The 24,573-nt window shown below is 37.5% G+C and overlaps 1 protein-coding gene and 1 long non-coding RNA gene across 5 annotated transcripts in view; one reads left to right on the forward strand and one right to left on the reverse strand.

The window, feature by feature from the left end:
- CTNNA2 (catenin alpha 2) overlaps positions 1-24,573 on the forward strand; it is a 1,156,022-nt gene that overhangs the window by 454,364 nt on the left and 677,085 nt on the right. The window lies entirely within an intron of this gene.
- The window catches only part of LOC140327293 (uncharacterized), a 54,147-nt gene continuing 33,130 nt past the window's right edge, over positions 3,557-24,573 (reverse strand). The window contains exons 5-8 of one of the 4 annotated variants that reach the window (XR_011920017.1): positions 8,710-8,844; positions 6,616-7,644; positions 5,456-5,554; positions 3,557-4,272 (exon numbers count right to left, since the gene is read on the reverse strand). This is a non-coding gene — a long non-coding RNA (uncharacterized lncRNA). Of the gene's footprint in view, positions 4,273-5,455; positions 5,555-6,615; positions 7,645-8,709; positions 8,845-18,574; positions 18,689-24,573 lie in introns of all 4 variants that reach the window. The other 3 variants (XR_011920018.1, XR_011920019.1, XR_011920016.1) reach the window with 3 other exon arrangements.

The raw sequence follows: 24,573 nt of genomic DNA on the forward strand, positions 1-24,573 counted from the left end.
TACAGCCTTGTCTGCCATATCTGCAGTGTTGGTGAATCTTAAAGAAAAATGAAAAGGGTAAAATAACATTTCAAAGATTTTGTTAAAACAAGGGTCCTTGCTGCATCCATTATTAATTATATGTGAAGGTTATACATATTATATCAAGGTGGCTCTTTAAAACATGGTCCTACTCTATGAAAATGGCAATGAAGGTAATGTGAGGGATTTCCGAATTAATTTCATATTTCATTTCGAATTTCAGGGCACCCTGCCCACTTTTATTTTTATTCCAAAACAAGATCATAAAACCAATCAACCAATGTTTTCCCTCGCAGAGGATCAGCAACATCACGGTCTTCCAGAAAAATAATTCATCCTCCTGGCTCTCTCTGACACACTTTAGAGCAGACGTGTGCAAACTAGGACCTGCGGGCCATATGCGGCCCATTGGGCTTTTTACACATAATTTATATCAGTTCATATCAACACTCTCCATCCATCTAATGCTCGCTCGACCCATCTGTCCAATTTTAAAATTCATTGTGGCCCCTGAGCCAATAAGTTTGCCCACCACAGCTTTAGAGATTTTGGTCCTGATTTATTAAAGCTCTCCAAGGCTGGAGAGAATTACCAGACAAAGAGAATGCTGACCACCATATTCCATGTAAACATTTTTGTTTCACTCAGTACTATCACTTAGCCCAGGTCAAAAATGGGTATATTACCCTAAAGCATATCCAAAACCCAAAAACTAAAATGTTGCAGCTTACCTGTCAGTATGTATTATGTTAGGGCTCCAGCAAAAAGTGCAAAGTACGTGTAAACCCTGTCATTAAATTCTCACTTTAAAGCAGAACTCTAAAAAAAAATTCTGACTTAACCTAGTGTATGATTAGTTCGTAAAAATGACAAATGGATTAAACTGCAGCCAGGAAACATGACTAAGAGACTGGAGAGACATTAATGTGTGGTGTAGGGGGCTCACATATATCTGTGCATCTGATGATAAATTGCAATGCATATAATGTCCTAGTCACAAGATAGCCTTTAGACAAGGTCACAGATTTTTAATCAGGACATTGATTTTGACCTTGTCTACTGTAAGTGCGTGTATCAGTAAATATTAAACCCATGTAATGAATTTTCTTCATGTGAGAGGTGTGCACTGGAGGGATTCATGGTAAGAATGATGAGTGGGTATGAGAAACGAGAGAAAGAAAGAAACTTGTTACAAAATAGAGAAAAAAAAGATAGAATCAGGAAAAAGAGAGAGACAGAGAGAGAGAGATAGAAGAAAGAAGAAGATGAAAGGGGGCTAGAGAGAGTGGGTCGGGTTTATTAAAGCTCTCCAAGGCTGAAGAGGATACACTTTCATCAGTGAAGCTAGGAGATCCAGCAAACTTGAAATTAATTTCTTTAAAGTCAGTTGTTTTTTACAAGGAAATGCTTTAAATCCTGGATCAGATCCATTCCAGGTTTTCAATATCACCCAGCTTCACTGATTAAAGTGTATCCTTTCCAGCCTTGGAGAGCTTTATTAAATCAGTGTGAGAGGAAAGAGGAAGCAATAGAGACAGGCCGTGATTTATTAAAGCTATCCAATGCTGGAGAGAATACACTTTCATCAGTGAAGCTGGGTGATCCAGCAAATCTGGAATGGATCTGGTCCAGTTCAAAACATTTGCTATCAAATAGCAAATAATTTTCAGAAAATCCATTCCAGGTTTGCTGAATCACCCAGCTTCATTGATGAAAGTGTATCTTTTTCAGCCTTGGAGAACTTTAATAAATCAAATTCAGGCCCAGAATGAGAGAAGAAAGAGAAAGAAGAAAAAGAGAGGGAGGAATAAAATAGAGAGGAGAGAGTGAAGCAGACAGCAAAAAAGAGAAGGAGAAAGTTTCTGCTTTTTAGTTGCCTCAGTGTTTGAGGTTTGACTGATATTCTTAAAGTGTGGATACTCTAACCTGATCTGAAGCTGAAATATATATATTATAAAAAATCTTTGAAATGCTGTCACCTTTTATATTTTTTTTGTATATACATACCTGAAGATTGGCTTTAGGATATTAAATATTCATGAAGAAATAAAGGATGAGAGTTTAATAAATAATGTGCTTACGAGAGACTGGTTACATTCAATAAGCTTTGGGTCTCTGAGATTACAGTGCAATCTTTTCAACTCTCCTGTAGTTCGGAAATCTCAATTTTTACCCATAATTAGTTATGATTATAATCCATATCCTATACTATTGGACAATTTTCTATAGTTATAGAGATTACAAACAGGAAATGGGCAGAAAGCATTTGACCATTACACCATACCAAACGATGTGTCCTTGTTTCATCTTTATGGAATGATTTTTCTGCCCTGAACATACCCTGAACTTCATGAACATAAAACACACAGGTACAGATCATGTATAATAGGGTCCCTTTATATAACTTGTTTCCTCTGAGCCAGGTTGACTCATCATTGAGCCAAACCATGTAGAAGCTGACCATGGATGATGCCTGAATGCTTGCACCATTGTGTAAATCCACTGCAGCCATCTACAGTTATTCTCTAAAAATTGTCAATAACCTCAAGCCCCCAGAAATGTCAGAATTCAGAATTTTGCACTAAGATAGAAGTTATATTTAAGGAATCTCTTAAATATAACTTTAAGGGATTAAAGTTATATTTAAGGCTACAATAGCCATATCAATTGTATTGGGATACTGCATAAAGTTTAATTAATTCTTGAGGAATGGGGACACTGCAGCTTTCATCGTTGGTGCACCAAGTGGTTATGATAAGTGCTGAGCCCCCATTCGGGTATCAGTTTGCAAAGGACGTGGTAAAACAAACAAGTTTTTCTCCTGATTAGAGTAAGGTATGAATCTGTAATACAGTTTGTTAAAAATCTTTTCAATGTACATAAATCCCCCAAAGTGCATTTGTTATTTTCCAAAAAAACACTTTAAGGCATAGCACAGCTCAGTCTGACTCAAAGTAATCCCTTAGCATACATTTCAACTACTTGCTAAAGAATCAGTTTAAAGATATCAAAAAGCATTCAGATTTGTAAAGAATAAACCTGGACATTCGACCACTACGACTAAATAGTGCTTTACATTAAAAGGATGAATAACAAAGTGTCCCTGGAACTCCTCATATATCGTTGACAATTAATGCACGTTTATAAGCATGCAGAGAAGTAATGGAAATTTTAATGGGGATTTTAACTCTGTCCATTGTGGCGCAGTGTCTGAAATAAAGGTGATGTGACAGCTCATAAAGACAATCCGCTCAGGTTCACACCTCGCTATTTAAGAAGCTAACTGCTTAGCAAACGAGCGAGTAAGACAGAAAATGGTGCTGGCAATGTGTGACTACTGGAAAAAAAAGACGACCTTGAAAGGTAATGTCCATAGAACAGGTCCACAGTTACTGCCCACCGACAACAAATAGAGGACAGGCCTGGACTGGAATAGCTGTACGGTTACTTAATGTTTGGAACAGGATTCAGAAAGACATAAAACAATGATCCATAAATGACACAGAGTCATTAATAATTTATTTATTGGAAAAAAAACTGATCATTGATTTTTATTAAAGTTTTTTTCTGGACTGTACAGGTCAATGACATTAACATGTCAATTAAGTGACAAAAGTTGTTTCCAGTCTTTTTAGATATGTAGCATTTATTTAAATATTACCTGATGATCCTGGGATGAAAGACCTTATACATGCATTTGCCGTTATGGGGTGTCACCTTATCACATGCGCCCCTAGTGGAAACTACAAGCATGCCAGGATGCGTTACACAGGCGTGGTCAATCTAAGTGGCTGTCAGGGTTATGCTCCCGGCCTGGTGGCATGGGATTACCTGTGGCATAAGGTCTAAGTGATGCCTATTCTTCACAAGACCAACCCACAAAGAGTGATAGGTCAGTAACCATAGTGGTCACCAGGCTGCTTTGCTGAAGGACTGTCACTGGATCACAACCCTCAAGCTCTCCCCACCAGGGATGAGGAGGATCACATGGCAAACAGATCAAGGTCAAGGATGGCAGCTGGCAAGAACTGAGGTCCACAGGGTCCAGGATCAGACAGGCTGCAACTGATTAGCATGGTCAGGACAATCAAAGGTCAGACAGGAGCTGGTAAGCAGGCAACAGAGTCAAAGTTGAGCCAGGGTCAATGTCCAAGAAGTCTATCATGCAGAAACAAGCTGGGTAAAGTATTAGGTCGAACATCAATTACTTTGTAACTTCTTGATCTTCTTTGCTGCACATCTTCACCTGCCCTGCAAGCAAAAAGAGGGATTCATGAGCAGAACGGTAACACTGGCATGCTTTAAAACAGCTTTAGGCAAGGCAAGTAGAGCATGACTGTGGCAAAGGAGAGCCAGAGAGTTGGCACTGACTGTTTACACCAATACTAAAGAAATACCTTGCAGCCATGGCTGGAGTACATGAAATGACTGCCTCCATTTTCAGATATAAACAACCACTGGCTGACATATTCTATGGTCCCATACCCATTCCTCAAACTCGAAAACTCTGTATGGGCCAACTAAAAGAGAGCAGCCAATCACGTGAATCTGCTTACCAGAGAAATCCAAAAGCCTCAAGGCATCTCCTAGAACCTCCCTTCGAGACTTATGGGTTTTGGTGGCAACCAAACACATATGTGGATTGGCTGCTGGGTTGCAAATATTAGGCTCTAATTAAAGAAGATAGTAGTTTAGAAACTTGCCGGTCATTACTATATATTCTGTTTATCACTGCATCCAAAGCATGTTTAGACTTTTACAACTCTTCAAATATTTTTTGAGTTTTGGAAAGTAGAACAATTGTTTAGAAACACATTTGTTCTTTGTTAGTAGCCCTTTCTCCAACACATAGTAAAGCATGCTTTACTTCCCAAGGCCGGTGCACTTTTGCTTTTCTGGTTTTGTGTTCTTTCACTATTCTATAAAAAAAAGTTTAAAAAGTTCATACTTCTTTTTTGCTGTAAAAACACTTTAAATACTTTCCTGCCCACATGTATTAAGCACCGCACTCTGAATCCTGGCTCCATTTTTAAAGCCAAGCTTTGGATAATGTCAAGGCAGAAAAAATGGAGTACGTTGATTTGAGATACGAGAGGGCTAATGACTCTGGGTATCGTACTCAGCCCTGGCATTCTGTGACTGTTCACCTCTAAACAAAGCTTCCAAATGCTTTTAAAGACCGCGGAGGCTGTGATGAGCCATGCTCACTGCCGCCAGATAATGGCTCTTTGGCCACATTAGCGAACAGCAGACACTCTCAGCAGGTTACTTATCCAGCAATGTACAAAAAGATAAAAGTTCTTTTAGCAAAGCACGATATTTAATGGGTGAAAAAAAATTACACAAGATACATTATGTAAAAGAAGAAAAGAATGAATAATGCTCACAATTATGTCTGTTTAAGTTCTGAACAGAAAATGAGATGATTGTGTACCTTGGATCTGTGTTAGCTGTCGTTCTAGGCTTCAGGGTGCAAAAAGACTGGACAGGAGCTAAGTTTTCCACCTTTACTTCCACCATGTTTGGATCCATTCTACAGAGTGAAGAGGATGAGAAATTTTACATAAATGGGGGCTAAAAGCAGACTATCTCAACCATTTTAACATGGGGGAACTCTTAAAATAACTTCAGGGAACCCTTTTTTTTAATTAATATACCCACAACTCACAGAAGAATGCTTCTTACATTGTTGACTGGTGGGAAGAATGTCACCCATACAGATGCAGTAGCTAAAAATATTAATGGTGTCACTTGAACTGCTTTTTGCTCAAGGAACCCTTAGATTGATTTCAACCTTTATTGAATTAGCAATTCTTATTAAAAGAATAAAGGTGATAAAGCTGCATGTGCTTCCTGTTATGGGGTGACAACTGGCTCCCAACTGTCCTCCAATATTGGTATATGTTATGGAGACTATACGCAGTGAACAGACATGGTCTACTAATGTCTCCATGGCTGGAGTGAGCATGCATTGAAACAGAAATTGGCTGGGAGAGGATGGATGAGATGAACAGTACTGAGAATAAGGATGGAGACAAGGTGAAAAGAGAAATGTATTGGTATCTTTTTATACTTATCAATAATTAAAAAAAAATACACTCTATTGATGACTCCCTGGAATAATAAGGGAAATAATACAACTTTTTAATCCTTGGACCCCAACAACCCATTTCTCCAGGCTCTATCATGTCCATGATGTGCCAGGTGAATGTAGAAAAAGCCCAGAATGTTAATGCTGTCAACATTTACTGGGAAAATATTACTTTATACAAACCCACCTTTATGACCGCTTAAATTTTGAATTTTATGGTCCATTAATTCTTGATAAAAATTATAGCTTTATATTATTCATTTATATTATAAGCACCTACTTGACTGTATGAAAGAGCTTTTTTTTGAACATCTGAGCTGAAAGATTTACCAGGCAGGAGCTTTTTTAAGCAGATGCCGTGATATCCACACTTGATTTTTATCTGAAAAGCTGCCCATCCATCTCATATTGATGAATATCTGTATGAATGCTTCCTCTGCTGTGCTGATACATTACGGAAGCTTCACATCAAATACATTCAGAGCAATTAGTGCTGTGGTTACCTGGAGTTGTTATGAGTTGTTTTCCTACAGAATTAAAGGTATATGTAAAACTTCCATTCAGTGTAAGTGCAATGTTCACGACAGAGTATAAGGATAGCACTTTGACTTGCATCAATGGGCTCTCAGGTTTAAACTTTGACCAAGACACTATCTGCATTGAATATGAAAATTCTCCCTCTGTTAATGAATAAACAAGCTTTTTAATTAAACAAAATTAAAACATTAGTTAAAAAAAGTTAAATAAAATGAACAAATATTTGTTTCAAATTATTATTACCCTATCTTATTATGTGGACAAAGAATTCCTAGAGCTCATTGGGTTAACTAAACAGGCAGCACAGCAAAGGCTGCTTATGTTTAACCATTAAATTTTTTTAAGAATAGATTGGAGAAAAAGTCACAGCTCTTTCTCATTTACTTGGGTATAAAAGTTTCATCTTGAGCTATTTAGCCCTGTAAACATCAGAGTTATTACAATAAGAAAAAAAGTGGAATTTATTTGAAAACTTCCACCTAACAGCTAAATGTAATTATGTACAATATACTTGAAACAAATTACAATAAGCTTCATTATATTTTGGTAAATATTAGAGCCAGTTGATATATTAACTTAGTTTTGCAGACAGTGCTCAGGAGAACTCTTCAGGTACTTGGCAAGTTTATGCAATAGTGAAGACACGAAAAGAATTCTGCTGGGCTTGCTTCTAACCCAGAGCTGTACTTCAAAAAATCTAAAAGAGTCCTCTGGTGCAGCAATTGTCTCCTAACTGCCGTTCTCCTGTGCACAAAGGAGCCATCTGCACACAGCAGACATAGCTGTCAGATGATTATATTGCACTCTGTACCAAGGAAAGACAGAAAACGAGAGCTGAGTTACTTTAAGGACAACACCAGTCTTTCCATACTGACGTTCTCAATCTAGGGAATATAGCTTGTCCGTACTTACAGAATGTGCAGCCTTGAGCAATTAGTCCAAGTAGTCTCACTGCTGCATTCTGGTGGTGCTCAGTGTTCAGCAAAAGCAGCTGCCTGCCATTAAAATTCAATATAATATACTATCAGACACGAAATAGTGAAAAGGCTAAACTAACACCTGCATTTTATATATATATATATGCAAAGGACACACCCCAACCGGGCACTACAAACTATTTTATAAAATTAAATATTTAATGCAGTACAATACCTTCAGTTGTTGAATATTACATTTATCTGATATTGGGACCTTTGCAAATAGGACTTGGTTATTCCAGCCCTTAAATAAACATTAAATGCAAATGAAATTCATACTTAAAGAAGAGGCCCAGGAGAAAAAGCATGTAGCGTATGTAAAAACTACATTTTATTGACTTTTTCCTGTTTCAATAGTTGTTGCAGGTTAGTGGTTAGCCACAGCAGACTAGCCACTGGCATTTTTGGAAAGAACATATCTCATAAGGTTTTGGCACAGGGCAAAATATGTATACAGAATAAGTGCCTAATTTTGGAGCTATATTAAGCAGTGCATTGTGGCTTTGTACATAATGAACTTAGTAGAGTAAAATAAAAATAAAAAAAAAGATTTAAATAAACTAAATATTGTAAATATGAAATATTGCATATTAACATACAGCCTTCTAGCCTGCAGATTATGCTTATATCCTTTATACTTCCAGCTATGATGAAGGATGCTCATTGTTTGCAAAACTGACGACTCAATGCAGCAGTGACCCGTCACTTACTCAGTGCCTAAAAAGGAAGTTGCAAGACAAGCTTCATCTGCTTTGCTGTCTCCTTAGTTCATAATGCTCTAATAATACTTCATGTATTTGTTAAACCGATACTATAGCTATCTATCTATCTATCTATCTATCTATCTATCTATCTATCTATCCATTCAGTAATACGGCAAATCATTTTTTAGAGTGGATTTCTTCATATCAGGTTCACTTGGAATTACCTTACTGGAAGCCGCAATTTAAAATAAATAAAAAACATTTTAAATTCCTTGAACATCTAAAAGCTTATATAAGATTTTAGTGATTGGGTTTACATCTATGTTCAGTGTTGGGTACATTTTGTTACATGAGGGGGTGAGATGCAAGATTTACACACCTTCCTGCTGCTCATATCTCCATGCAGAGATCTCAAGCGGCGAAAACTAACATAGCGCTCGTGGTAAATATGGCCCAGATGTGACTGCCTGGTGCATGGCCAATTTAATTTTCAAAAGCTGTATTTCTTCACCTGCTGCATAAACAAATACAAACACATTCTTATTTATAAATCAGTCAAGTCATTGTCTCCGAGTGAGAGAAAGATAAACAGCACATGTTAGAGCCAGTGGGAGCCCACAGCACCAGCTCACTATATTGTCTTTTGTCTGCATTTTTATCGGTAGACTCTTTTTTGTTTAATGTAGCAAAACAATCAACAATTTTTTACCCTCCCATGACCTTTTGTTCTTTTTCCGCCAGTGGATTTTTTTTTGTTTTGCTCTTTGTGGGTTTTTTTTTTTTTTTTTTGCATCTCTGACACCAATTGCTGTACACTGAACATTTCTGATGATTAACACAGGCCGAACGAATCTATTCAGGGTCGCACACAGCTGATGTCATGGATGAAATCAAATGTGGAAAAATACAATTAACCTTCTAAAAGTGCCAATGTGTAAGCCAGACCTGCATGCGGAAGCAGTTTGGTATGTGTCTATACTTAGTCATGGAATGTGCACTGTAATATTTCATAGTGATTAACTCTTAAATGGTGATTTCTCATTAATAAAGTGTCATCAAAAAATTTTTAAAAAAGCCATGTGAAGCCCTTCATAGTCTTCCCTTTTACAATACGTTTTCTGTTATACCCTTCTCACTCCTCTTCTGCCACTATCATCCCCGCCACGTTCCTCCTTTGCATCACTGTCCTATCTCCACGCTCCTCTTCTACACATATTGCCCACTGGCATACCCCCTGGACTTTTTCCCTGCACATACCACTCATCATACCCTCTTTTTCTTTCTACACATATTGTCATGATTCTTTTTAAACATACCCCTGTCTTAACTTATCACTTCTTGCACTCCTCTGTACATACGCCCTCCTGCCATATCCTCAGCACTCCTCTACTGCTCAAATTGCCTCGCCTGCACATCCTGCCTGTTGTTATAGCTAGGGATGAGTGAGAATGCCTCTGACATTCACGCAAAATTTTCCTCCAACTTCCGATGGCTCCACGAATTTCGCTAATCTATCGGAAGATCGCGGTAACCATTACAGGATGATTCCCACGGCTGCATTCATGAATGCAGCCGTGTTACTCCTCCGGTCAGTGTGAGTACCGCGGCTGGGCTCATCAATTAATGCAACCGCGGGAATCACGGTACTCCTGTGTTCTTGGATAGAGAATCTCTATCCAAGAACAGATACTACAGGGCTGCAAGAGCAATCAGGGGAGCAGAGCTGTCAGTTCCGCTCCCCTGATTGCTCTTGCACGTCCCAAAAAATTTGATCTCGATGGCCGAATTTACACAAACCGTTTTCGCTTACATATTCGGTAAGCGAGAACGGCCCGATTCTCCGTGACAACGAATTTTAAAATCTCGCCCGGTCATCCCTAGTTATAACCCCCCACATCTCATTCTAACCATTTTGCTACTGTTAAAGCTTCACACTCGATTTGTGCACATACTACCCACTATCATACCCTGCACAACCATCTCCTGCACATGCCATCCAATGGCAAACATAGCACTGCCCTTCTCCACAAAGTATCTTGTCCTCTATACCCCTTTCCTCACATAATTCATGGTCTCCTCTCCTATTTACCTATTATTCATTTTTCAGCTGGTTGTAGTATATTGTAATAGTAAAGATGTTCTACAGTTAAAAAAAACAGCATTTTCAGTTCTTTTTACGTGTTAAGGATATACCCCAGCATTTATAGGCACACAGGCAACTAAATCACACTAATCCAAGCACAAGAGATTGTGTCAAGGCAAATGTTGATTGTCCAAGAAACAGAATGAGAGGTGTGAACTTTTGTAGAAAACACTTGGTTCTAATATCCTATAGTGCTAGGAAGTCTGCAAAATGTGTTAATCTTTCCATTTACATGGCTGGAGGTGTGCATTGTTGTTAAATTGTTCTCCACTATTGAAGTAGAGATTTAAAAAAAAGGCTTTATATGTGGGGGACAAATGGTATTGAAGACCCTCATTTTTGGACTACACATACCCCATTCATTGGATTTATGTGTGCCAGAGCAATTTTACTATGTAGAAATCTTAAAAAGGCTTTATATATGGATGACAGATGGAGTTTAGGGCTCTGACTTGTTTAAGTTTGCATACGAATATAAGTTGCATACCCCATTCATTGCATGTTTATGTGGCAGAGCAATATTACCAAATTCTTGTAAAGTAGTACTGAGACTAATAAACACATAGACACAGTACCATTGGGCCATACTATGTCAATAAGGTATAAGAGAAGTCAACAAAATGTTTTGATTAATCTAACCAAAGAAAAAATGGTTGGCTGATGTAAGCAACAGTCCTAAGTTACCTACGTATTTCCCTACTCTATAAATCTGTCCCTCTGACAGCAGACCTATAGCAGCCATGTAATATAGTTGTCATTTTTTGATTTTAGGGCCAGTCCCTGGAACACTCTGTCAAGGTTTAGTTAACCACACTAAATGAATGCTTCTGTTTCTTTTCCTTATTTTATAGAGTTGTACTTTTTGAGACTTTTGTACTATTTTATAGAGTTGTACAATTTCCATGCGGCTAGTAAGGAGGTATGAAAAAGCAGCATTGAGTATGATGCGTGTCCTTAAAAAAATATTCTATTTCCCCCAGGCGGTTCTTAACCAATCTTTCCGTTTGAAATATTTATCACGGTTCACTGGAGATGTTAGCTCGGCGCAGAAACATTGTTAGTTTCTATTATTCCAAAACGTGGGTGAATTAACTTTTCTCCCTACTGTGATCTCTTGTAGATTTATTTACATTGATATGCCAATAGATTTAGCCTTTCCAGGCATTACAGAACATGGTAAATACATTTGTGTCTCGGGGTTAAAGCTGCAGATATGCAGTTACTGTGATTGATATATATATATATATATATATTTTTTTTTTTTTTAATTAAAGAATTGTTTCCTTTAAAGGCCATCTTGGGCAAAATAGATATCATCTCCATATCTTCCTCCCCTATTTGGACCCCTCCAAATTTCTGCTTTGCAGAGGTTAGAACTCAAGTCCCATGACTTGTGACTCGAGTCAGACTTAAGTCGCCCAATAAATTACTTGGGAATCGACTTGGGTGTTTTGTCCAGCGACTTGCAACCTGACTTACGACTTGATATCCAGCTTTCTCCGCTGACAGCCGAGGGGGGGCGGTAGGAAGTCAGTGAGGCTTCTGTAACACTGCTGTCCAGTCCCCTTCAGCTGTCAGAGGAGAAAGGGGTGGACCTAGAATGCAAGCAAGGTAGGGAGGAAGGCAGTGTTACAGAAGCTGAAGGGGATGGGGAGGAAGGCACTGAGTCTTCTGTAACACTGCCTTCCTCCCTGCCTTCCTTGCAAACAACTTGAAAAATAAAGTAACTTGACTTGGGACTTGATCTTGAAGAATTCTTGGTGACTTGAGACTTGACTTGGGACTTAGTGTCAATGACTTGGGACTAGACCTGGACTTGAAGGGTGACAACTTAGTCCAACCTCTGCTTCTTTATTACCAGAATAAATCATCATATCAAGACCCACTATATCACCTCTTCCAGTAGTTAGGCTCATAAGCAGATCCTTTATCGCATTTAAGCTCCCTTCCCAACTGTACTGTTGTTTCTGCTCAATATAACTTCATCACTGGACAATGGAAAGCCAATGGCATGTTTATAACATCAACAGTTATAAAGATTTTGGCCTTGGCACTTTACATGATCAAGAATTTAGGAGAGAATTGTGGCCACTTAAAAATTTTTGTGCAAGTGGCCAAAGTTTTTATTGAAGTAGGGGGTTAAATGGGTAACAGTAATATTTTGTTGCTACAAACATGGTAACACCAAACATCTAGATTTGTTTTATTAAAGATTATGCAATCACAAAGCACTACATATTAAAATCATAATATACACAATATTTGCAACAATTCCAATATATATATATGTGTGTATTGGAATTTATGGTTAACAAGTGAGGTTAAATAGCACACACCCTCACCTTGTATGTAGCCCACTTTAAAACATCAGCCTATATATCAGAATCTAGGGTGTGTATAACGGACAGACTGAAAAATCCACTCACCCTGAGAAAGGTAGTATAATGAAAGAATACCTAATGTTCCCCCGCATCTTCCTCCAGACCCCCTCTGACATCCTCTCCCACTCTGAACCCTGAATTTTTTCCATCGTGTGCTCATTCTCCACCACCTTGTCTAGAAAGATTTCTTTATGAAGGGCTGACTCATGTGTCAATGATGTTTAATTGAAAGACAAGTTAGAACTGCTATGGTGTGGTCCAGGTCTTTTCTAAAGATTTCCCCTCATTTGGAGTTTCAGTAGTAAAAGTTCCACCAGAAATTCTTATATTTTTTATCACAGTATGTACCTTTGTAGCAATAAGGAACATGACTTTTTGCATTCAGGTTAGCATTGTGTGTCACGCAATATGATTAATTCTGTATACTTTGCATGCTCCCCAGCTTTACCGTACAAAAACACACTTATATTTTTCACATTAAACAGCAGATCGTCTTTATAAAGCACCACCTGCTATTTCTTTTTTACTAACTATTACACCTTTTGGGATTTCCATTCTTCAGAGCTCCAGTATACAATAATTTATATATGTTTATTTTATAGCGCTTGTGGGTATGCAGCAATTCACACAATTAACCTGTCTATGAGGAATATAGAAGTAGCGAGGGAGACATTTTGTAATAAGTAGCAAATGTGCCTCGCGGCAGGAGAACTTTCAGTTCAGAACAGTTTTTTTTTCAGGGATATGTTTAAAATCTCTACCGTAGAAGGTGTGGGAACATTTATATACATCAGTAATGTATACATGTACTCTAATAGAATCATTATTATTCTTTTTTGTTTTTTGGTTTTCATTCTCATATAATAGGACCTTCTAGCATTTGCAGTGAAAATAACTTTAAAGTTAATAGGATCAAACAATGTAAAATGCTGAATAAAAATTGAAAGTAATATAATTTAGAAACATTATATGTGTATGTGCTGATTGTAGGGCATGTTGTATTGTTTGTTATTGCATAAGCAGGATTGCAGAAACTTATGATAACATTTCTGAGCTATAACATATGGTAAAGGCAGTCATTTTGAGTCTGTGGCATATCTAAATGATATGACAAGACTTTCTGCAGTTGTGGTATGCTTTTTTTGCAGCAAAGGGTCACTAACCCCTCATTCCGTGCATATTCTACCCTATACCATACACAGTTGAAATACATACATGGAAATTGTTTTACTATCAAAGAATTTAAAGAGGAACTTAAACCCTGGCCACTCCCCAATCCACGTTCTATCACAGGCCATGCCGGGATAACCCAACTCCTGTGCAGGTGCCGGGGGGTTCAATTATTCCTGGCACACACAGTGACAGGTTTCACTGGCATCCAACAGTACTGCCTTTTCTAGTAGGCAACCAACAGCACCGACAACCAAAGACCTTGCAACCAACAACAATGACCTTTCGGATCTTGGACAGCAAAAAAAGTACCACCTATCAGCATACTTTTTGCACTCTCCAATTCACTTTCTGAACGCTGCTGTACAGACTGCACAAAAGATCCCAACAGACTATCAACCTGGCAACATTTAATTTCTTACCCTGCTTTCATTAAAAATGAAGTAGTGCTGGTAGAAGACATTTCCTTGGTCTCTTCTTCTGCAGTACTCACTGCAACATTGCAACCGAGATTTGCACAGACACCAGGATTTACATATCTATGTATCTCTTAAATTGGGGTTTGAGTCGGGAAGTAGATGCCAAGCTTGGACAGTGCCTGAACACACCTGGTATCATTCTGCTGGAGCAAAAATGTATAGTCAGGGACACTACTGTGATCTCTATGAGCAGAATCCAAAACCTGGAAGTGTTACACTGAACCCATAGACTGTATTTGATGCTAGCTCTACTTTAAATATTATCTCTGATTGCCATTGGTCACTGCACTTTGAACGTTTAATAAATGTGTCAGTCTAATCCTGCTCAGAAGTCAGTTTGGGTAATGTGGCTTGTGGCCTTGCACACATTTCAACTCAGTTTACATACCGAGCGGCTGATAGAAATCCAGGCCAGTAGCAGATCCACACTTTTCACTGCTTGGCAGTCATGGTGGACTTTGATGCCAAAAGCTGTAGTCAGTGGGTTGAGAAAAAGGCAATGCCTCCATTATTAGGAACAATTTTCTTTCACTTAAACGGGTAACGATTCCACAACTATTGCGCCTCCTGTGACAGGCTGCCCATATGCTGGGACAGCGGACTGAATTACGGGAAGCTGTTGCGGATTTAGGCTACATTCCAGTGAACAAACCTTTTTTTTAATCGTCACTGTTATTATCAATGTGAATACAATATAAAACCCTTCAAGTGTACCCGTCATCTTAAAGTAAAGGCAAATTTAAAGCAATACGTATGACAATCATGCCATGGAGACAAGCAGTATTCACATGCCAAGCACAGAGGTGGAATACAGATGGTTCAGAGGGGTTACAATCACTTCATATCTGTAATATATATTTTAATACTGCTTATCCAAATCTTATTTTACCATTTCTCCTATTTTTTTTTTTTTTTTGTATTACTATGTTCTATAGCTGGAGAATTTCACCAAACCAATGTTAGCATCAAGAACTCCTTCTTATGTTTAGGTAATATCTCCTTTTCTTTCATATACAGTCCCGCTTTATTAAAGTTCCCTAAGACTGGAGAAAATAAATTATCGTGGTAACCTGGGTGATCCAGAAAACGTAGAATATATTTATATTCATGATATTCATGAATGCTCATACAGCGTATGGATGCATTCCTAAACTTTAGGCCAACTTTGAGCTTTCTTAAACCAAGCCTTAAAAAATAGGAGAGGAAGAAGAGAGGAAACCACTCTTATGGGACAAAGGCTCATAAATACATCTACAAAGTTTACAAAGAAAACAGATACTTCGGGAAGTGTTGGATATGTAAGAATAAGGTGCCAACTCTGCAAAAGAACTCAAAGACTATATTTAATAGGCATCAATAGTGTTATAACAACTTTACAAAGCCATATTTGGTATTTGTTCCAACATTCTTTTTTTTTTAAGTAATGACAGCATATCTTTAAGGGTTTTCTATTGAGATTGTTTTTCTTCAAGAGATATATCGGTTCCCCCAAATTGATTTTCAGACCACAGAAGTCCATCACTGTCAGATGTGTGGAATAGGAGCCGAGAATCCTTACGGCCCACAGTCTCCTCTGAATGGAAAGGTTATGCTGCTTTAGAATCAAGCCTAACATTATTAAACAAATTAACATTCTGCTTTGCCACACGTCCTCTTCCATATTTGAATATTTTCATTATAATTGCACATAAAACTCATAATAGGATTATAAAATGGTGTAATTTGATTAAAGGGTGTTTTTTTTTTCCAAAGGGCAACAGTCCTGAAACTCCTATTCTGTTTAAATATGTACCCAGTTAAAGTGTGTTTATTTCAGTTTAATGCAGAAAGCTTTCTCTGGAGAATGGAGCAAACCGTTTTCTCTGAGAGTTGGAGAAAAAGCACAAACATTTGCATATTTTACTATCTAAATACATACCAGTTCTTTATATGAGTGTTTTTCAACTCCATCACTTTATGTACCCCTTTATGCACACTTAAGTATTTGCATATTCTGAACAAGCAGTAAAAGCACTTTAAGGTCCGGTTCATATCTATGTGGCTGCATTATCATAACGCTACCTTAAGTTACTTTTCTGCTTTTCTAGAATATGAAAATACTTAAAGGTGTGCTGTCCTGTGCGCTGGCATGGGGTAAGGCATTCCACTCATTTCAATGTGCTGCCTACTACACTGTAGTGCATAAAAACGAAGTGCCTACACCTTATGTTGGCTGGCTAGGTACATTAGTGTGCCATTTAGAACGAATGCCAATGCTGTGCACCAACACCTGTAGAGACCTAACACCCAAAAAAGCACCCACTCACCTCTGTAGCTATAGCCATTGTGATGATATTATTTTCAAAGTTCATACCAGAGGCGCAGATATCACTTTTTTCCTAAGGGAGCAGACCTTGATGCATACCAGATGCTTCCAAACTATTAGAAACTGACTGAAATTAGACTTTTGAGGCTTTTTTGTAATCCTAATTATTAGGGCTAATTATTTTACAATAAACGCAGCTAAAAAGTGTTTCTCTATAGGCTTATAATAAAGCTCCTTTACTGAATATTAGGGATCTTTACATTTTGAATGTTCATAGTCTTGACATAGGTGTACTATAATTGGCTATTTTATTAATACCATTCTGCTCTATCTGAGTTCTTTGGACCTGTTGGTTCTTGGAGTACTAAATATTAGACTGAGCACCACAGTAGACTGGTGGCACCTCTCCCATGTATTAGACCTCTTCAAAGGGCTCAACTGCTGGAAACCAACAAGATACCCAGGCAGTGATGTGATCACCTAAAATACTTCCCCTTTGTTGGAAGATCCGGTCCTGGTGCAGGATATTGTCACAGATAAGGATCCAGAATTTGTTAACGGGGGACAACTGAAAGACGGGGTGTAGCTGCTCTATAACAGGAAATGCTCAAACAAGGCCATTTGTTGCAGGATCACCTGGTAATATTTTAAATAATCTGGCAAACTTTAAAGTATAAAAAAATTACCGGTACTTTTGAAATGACTTTGCATGAACCTTAACCTTTTTTTTTTTAAATTCATTGTAACCCTCAGTCAAAGCAACCTACGGGCTGGGAAATGGACATATTCATCACACATACAGTCCATGAGCCAATATGGCAGTGTGTGGCACGTACATTCTCATACACACATGGAAGACAGCACGCTTCATTCTATCTCCAGATGAAAGCCAGATGCTGCTGACTAACACACAGCCTTTAATATGGCTTAATACAAGCCAATTAAGCATTTCTTTGGCACGGTAATATTTCTGAAAGAAGCAGCTGTCTGAGACTTAGTGATTTCTATACAGATAGTGACAGTATTGCTCTCTTTTTTTCTATATAATTATTTTTTTGCAATATGTTGCTGCATGTCTGGAATAATACGCATCTATTTAAGTCAAAGGGGACTGAGCAGAGACAGTGAGCATTTGTGAGCTGTGTACCGGCTTTGTAATAGGCTGTTTATGTGATCTATGCTTTGTCGAGGTTATTGTGCTGCTGAGATGTGTGTGATGAAATGCTTTTCAAGTTTGGAATCTAAGCAAAAATGGTGTATCCCAAGGCAACCCATCAGGCATTGGCTTTTATTGTTTGAACTCGTAAGCCTTAACTTACAGATGTTTTTATTTTGGCAGGATACCCAAGATACTCAATTATAGTGCCATATGATTAAATATTTGTTAGCCCTATGGAATGTCCCTGGTCAGGCCTGATAGGGGAAACACTTCCAGAATGTATCCAGAATTGATGATTATTGTCTAGTTTACATTAGGTGGTGGGCTGATGATACCCCTACCTACCCAATAAGCTCAAACATGTATAACTGACTGATATGAAAGTGCAAGTAATTCCCTATATGAAACTGCAAAATGGTCAGCCTCTTTGTAGTTCCCATTAACTTCTTTAGAGACCAGTGAATTAATTTATTTTTTTCAACCATGAACTGGACAAGTGAATTGCATTAATAAATTGGTCTATTAAAAGCAAACCAGTGGTTTTACTATTCAGGATGAGCAACAAGTTTAGTTTGATCCTATGCCCCCTTTCCAGCAGTATACTCACCTTTCCCCATAATCACCTCTCCTTTTGTCTGTACTGGGAGCCAAGGAATACATTTATTACTTCTTGTCATGGAGAAACACTTGTCACTTAGAGATTTCCATCTTCTCTTGACATCTGAACAATTGAGCAAAAAGAATGTAAATATGTACCTCTGGGTAGAATAAAAGGAACCTGTTGCTTGTGAGTAAGTCACTTAATGTGAACCTAGAACTTAGGAACCACCGCTGCTGATTTGGTAAAAGTGTGTTAACCCCCAGAGGCTGCAGGAAATTAGGGGCCAGATTATACACAATTCATTCTTCTGCACTCTTGACTCCAGTAGTAACTCCAACCTTCTTCAATCAGTATTAGGTACCTAAATCTTGAGAGCTCTTGGAAAAGTAAAGCTTGAAAAGTTTTATAGAAATATAAAATAATCTGTTATCGGTTATTCAAAACAAATCTTTACAAAGCTTGAAGTATTTCTTTTAGGTGGCACAACCCTTCTTAACATATCAATGGTATAAAGGAAAGAAAAATATCTGTAACCATTTTCAAAAATTCTTGTAAAGCATCAGTGTGTTAATGGAGGTCATGAAAAACTCTGTTGTAATTTATGAGTTTATTTCAGTTTTAGAAAACTGCATTCTGACTGGAATCTGTAGACAGCGAAACCCATTTATAACCCTGTGCTATCATGTCTCACTATCACAGGGACTGGAATCTTTGAGATGGTAGATTGTGTTTTTTTTTCTCCAGCAGACGAGAGCCAGGACTAGGCTGTTCTCATACAAATCTTTAATATATTCACAACCTGAACTCCAACTGTTTAGGACATTTTTCTTAGACAAGAAAAAAAAAAGAAAAAAAGGAAAGAAAGTAAAAGAATATTAATCGAGAGCTGATGAGTGGTCTACATACTTGGAGAGCTTCTCCAGAAAATATATCACGATGCATGAATTATACTATATTATTGAGGTGCTGGATTGGAATATATAATTATATACATGAATTCTACTCTACTCAAACTAGATGGTCAGGTTTAAATACACAACCTGGTCAAAAAACCCCAAAAAAAAACAAACCTGTCTGGGTATTATTATGATACTTATAGAAGCAGTGTTAGGATTTGGGTGCCTATTGGGGCAGTGTTATGATCTGGGGTACTTATGGAAACAGTGTTAGGATTTGGGTGCCTATTGGGGCAGTGTTGGATCTCTGTACCTATTGGGGCAGTGTTATGATCTGGGGTTGCTTCAGTTGGTCAGGTGTGGATTCAACAATGGTATGTCCAAAAAAATCAGCTGAGTAGCGGAATATACAGAATGACCAGGTTTTTCCAGCAATGTTTTCTTCCTGATGGCAGGGGCTTGCTCCATGATGACAATCTTGGGATTTACTGGGCTCAAAATGTGAAAAAATGATTCACGGAGCATGGACATTTTCACACATGTATTGGCCACCACGGAGTCCATCCCTTAAGCCCTTTGGGATGTGCTGGAGAACTTTACACAGAAGTCCAACTCTTCCATCATCAATACAAGAACTTGGTAAAAATAATGTAACTCTGGACATAAATAAATATTGTGACATTTGTATAAGTACATCAAAATGATACCATAGTAAATGTGTACCGTAATCTAAGCTAAAGGCAGTCCAACAAAATATTAGATTCTGTGACTTTTTTGGCCAGTCAGTGTAAATAGACCTAAAAACAAAAAAAAAAAAATATTCAAATACTGATAGTAAAAAAGTAATTAATTGTGGAGATTTAAACTTCCCTTCCTGGTGACAAGGTTCACCGGACAGGAAGGAACCTGGGAGAAGGCTCAGAGATGGTCCCTTACCTTGGAAGCTCACCCAAAGCCAATGTACTTAGTGCATGGTGCTTTTTTTTTTCATTTAACAGTTTTTGTATGTGAGGATAAGGTGCTTGGGCTTTTAGAATACCTCCCAGCACAATGAAAGGGCTACTGTAATAGAACGGGTCATGGGTTTGTCACACAGAAATGAGAAACTCCTGCTGATTCATGTGCAGTAGGGTTACAGGTCTCCAACCAGAAAATGCAGTTGCACACTTTATCAAGAGCCTTCTATGCTGTTAATCTATCATAAAGCAGCACAAGAGTTAATGACAGCAATTAGCTAATCCTCATATACTGTGAAAGCCTATAGCAATATGTTGTTGTAACAGCAGGGAGCAAATGGCTGAGTGATATTATCATCATAACGGTTCAAGAGAGATTATTTATTACCTAATATATAGAAAGATATGCCATTGCTCATTTAATAGGATCTGTTACATATGGTGATGTGATGAATGCATAATGAAGTCACTCTTGTGTAACTCTTATATACAAAGAATTGGTATACTGTTATATTGTTTGAACACTGACTCTAGGATGAGCTATTATGGATTATATCGAAAAAAAGTAGAGCAGGTAATATGGACTCTAGTACCTTACTTCTTACACCTAAGCTTTGGGATTGACTATTTATAGTGCTATATATTAGAACTCTTTTAAAAAATAATAATTTTTACAGTGGTCCTTAATGACCACCTTAGGTCAGCTGGAGCAGCATCAAGGTTATTAGGCTAACATCTTTGCCTGGTCTTTCTTGGGGTTGGAATATCTGGCCACCTAGAATGACAGCATCAGGATCCTATAAACATAATGTAGGGGTTCACTGGCAGATGCCAAAATGTCAGCTCATTGTACATTTTTAAGATTGAGAATGGGCAGGTAAGAGATTATTACAAATAAGATATGATTTATCTCAAAGACTGGCAAAGATAGACTATAATGGGTGAATATAGTTGAACCACCAAACCTGGAATCAATCAGGTCCAGGATTGAAAACATTGGCCAAAAATTAGCAAATGATTAATAAATCCATTCCAGGTTTGCTAAATCAGACATATTCTCCCATGATTGTCCATCATATCCATTCCTGGAGAGCCTAAATAATTCAGGACCATAGTTATTTTTTGATTAAAGCAACATGAAAAAGCATCAGGCAACTGGATGTAGGGAAGAGGATCCATCTCTCAATGAGAATCACAAACAGCACAATTTTTATATGTAAGCTATGTTATTTGGACTTTACTATAAAACTTTCTACAACTTATTGATTACACCAATGTAACATAAGCTAGAGACCTAAAAAATACTTCCAGAGTTTCCCTGAGCTAAAAAGTTTGAGAAAGTCTGGTACCTGAGGTGACCTTACACTTGATGTAAGAATAGATGAAATAAGATAATGTCATTTCCTGACATTTTGATGCCCCAATGTAACCTTTCAACTGCTTCAGGTCAAATGACTACATGAAAGTTTACATTATCATTGCAGCGTAAAGGTTGGAGAAGTGTCTGCCTAAAGCTTTGACTCTCAATAAAGAAAGGAACCAGTTATGTCTCAGCCATCACACAAAATTCATGTGATACAATTAACTGTAGGATTTGTAAAGAAGTGATAATATTACGCCCTGGGCACAAGTTTTCCCCGCCTCTCTAATGTCATTTAGCTGGTGTAGTTTCACAGTTCTTGTGGGCAAGCGTGACATGGTTTGGTTCTTATGAGAAGCAGTAACTATGAGCAATGTAAGGCCGGAGGCTTTTTCCCTTCCTCTGTCGGGAGGTTCACAAGGGAGCCAATTTACTGTCGTACGTGCAGATGGCGAGAATGAGGTGTGAAAAATAAAAAAAAAAATCAGAAAAATAATGAAATGCAGCTGGGTCTTGTAAAGTTCATTATGAATCTCCAGCATATTTCCCCAGTTAAAAAGGCAATCGTTATGCAGTAAGATTCTGGAGCATTCAGAAACCATGATTCAATGCCAATATAAAAAAAAATGTGTAAAGCCAATCTGTTATCAACTTATCAGTTACACAGAAGATTGCCTATATATATATATATATATATATATATATATTGCAGTTGTTATTAAATTTAATAAATGTATATATAAGCTAAGCAAGCCAAGTCACCCCTCTAAACATAGAATTGGTCCATCTAACTATATGAGTAAGACTGTTCCATCATATACTGTATATACTTAAATATAAACCCAAATTAATATAAACAGAGGTACTTGTTTTTATCTGAGAACACAGAAAAAATGCTTTGGTTGAAGTATAAACCTAGGGCACAAAATGGCAAAACATTATTTAATAGAAATGACAATAAAATTATGATGTGTTATTTTTAAAACATTTATTTATAAAGAGAAAATAATTAAAACCACGTGGGTTCAGTATATCCTTTTCCCCTCTTTGTACAAGTTGTAGTATTGCGTGCTTTTGAGTTGGTTAGGATCGATCACTTGTGTTTTTGTTTTGTGCATTAGTGTTGGCCTCTGGTAAATGGCACTGTGTCCTCGTGTAAAGTGTGTAACAAACTCGCGCCACTTGTCTCTGACGGCAACAGATTTTTATACACTTTACAAAAAAAAAAACATGACACCATCCACTGCTGGGACCCAGTATAAACCAAGATTCTTTTTTAATGGCATTTTAAGGGAGAAAATCCTGGTTTATATTCAAGTATATACAATATACCTGACTTTACAAATTATCTTTTGGCTAAAATGGCCTCAATTTTTACAGACACAATTAAACATCTGATGGAAAGCCTTTACAGAAGTAAAGAATATGAACAGGGTGAACTATATATGCAGCTGACTATTTTTAAGGAGACTGACAATAGTTTGTAAAAAGTTTTTTTAAAAAAGTGATATTTTCATGTAATTTTTAGTTAAAACTTTGTAAATAAACTGGCTTTTTTCAACAGAACAGCTATTAATGTTCAAATAAGATAGTAAAATTATTCCTCTCCTAGTTATTTATGTAATAATTGAACATTTTTAATATTCTTGTGCAATATTTTTACTTTACCTAGCTAAAGAAAACAAAAATGTAAGCATTTATTTTCAAGTCCAGATCACAATTAACAAATGAATAAAGGTTATGCAAAACCATTATTCATTCCCAGTAGAAATATAATCTTTCCTCATCATCAAATTTTTTTCTATCTTTCAATAAAAGTGTAACAGTCATCTATCTTATGTGTAACGGACTTAACTTACTCTAGTTCAATTCCCCAGTGGGTAGATGTTACATCCCGTTTGCCGAAACTGACAGTAAAGACTGAAGTTCTCCTACATCCTTCCCTGTATTGTATTGAAAGTCAATCCTCTGAGCTCCAAACCTTCATTCTCACTGACGTCTCACCCCCTCCATTCTAGGATTGAAGTGCCGAGTTCCACCACTGGATTCAATGACAAAATTTTCATTGAAGCCACTTACAAAGAGTATTTCATGTTAAGCTGTGCTGTGATCTCAGCTGCTACTGCTGTTGCCTCAGGCATTAACTTATCTTTTACCTATTTAACTGCAGGATTCCAATTGTTTGTTTCTTTTGATGTCTCTTTAGCCTTTTACAGGGATCCTGAAAGGGTAGAAATATGGAATTGGCATTGTCAACCTGTGTAAGAGGTGTGGGCTATGAAGCTTTCACCCATATCTATCTTACTGACAACTTACACTGACTTGACACAATCATTCTGGTTTTAAAGCCCTATTTTCTTTTCAGTTCAGTGCTGACTTGTATGTCCTCCTCCATCTTGTGCTGCTGGTTCTGCTTCAGGTTGCATTGCACCCAGCATTATTCATCCTACTTTCTGTGATCCTAGAATATCATTGACCCTTCCAATGGCACCATATTGTCCTCAACTTTATAACAGTGTTCTTTGCAGCAAGCCTTTATTTTTCTATCACCCTCTTTCATTCTCATTCTTCACATTTCTTCATTTTACTCATATTCTATCTCCTTGTCTCTCTTTATCTTCCCTCTCTTCCTTTGGATTCTTTCTCAATTTTCATTCTCACCTTCATTCTTTCTCCCCCTTTTTTGTCTACCTCCATCTAATGTTGGTGTTTAAATTCGGGTTGTCCTTATATTGGACCCGAATATGGCTGTTCGAATTCGGGTAGACCCGACCCAAAAAACACGGGATACGA

This window comes from Pyxicephalus adspersus, chromosome 3 (assembly GCF_032062135.1).
Source record: "Pyxicephalus adspersus chromosome 3, UCB_Pads_2.0, whole genome shotgun sequence".
In the NCBI taxonomy this organism is placed as follows: Eukaryota; Metazoa; Chordata; class Amphibia; order Anura; family Pyxicephalidae; genus Pyxicephalus; species Pyxicephalus adspersus.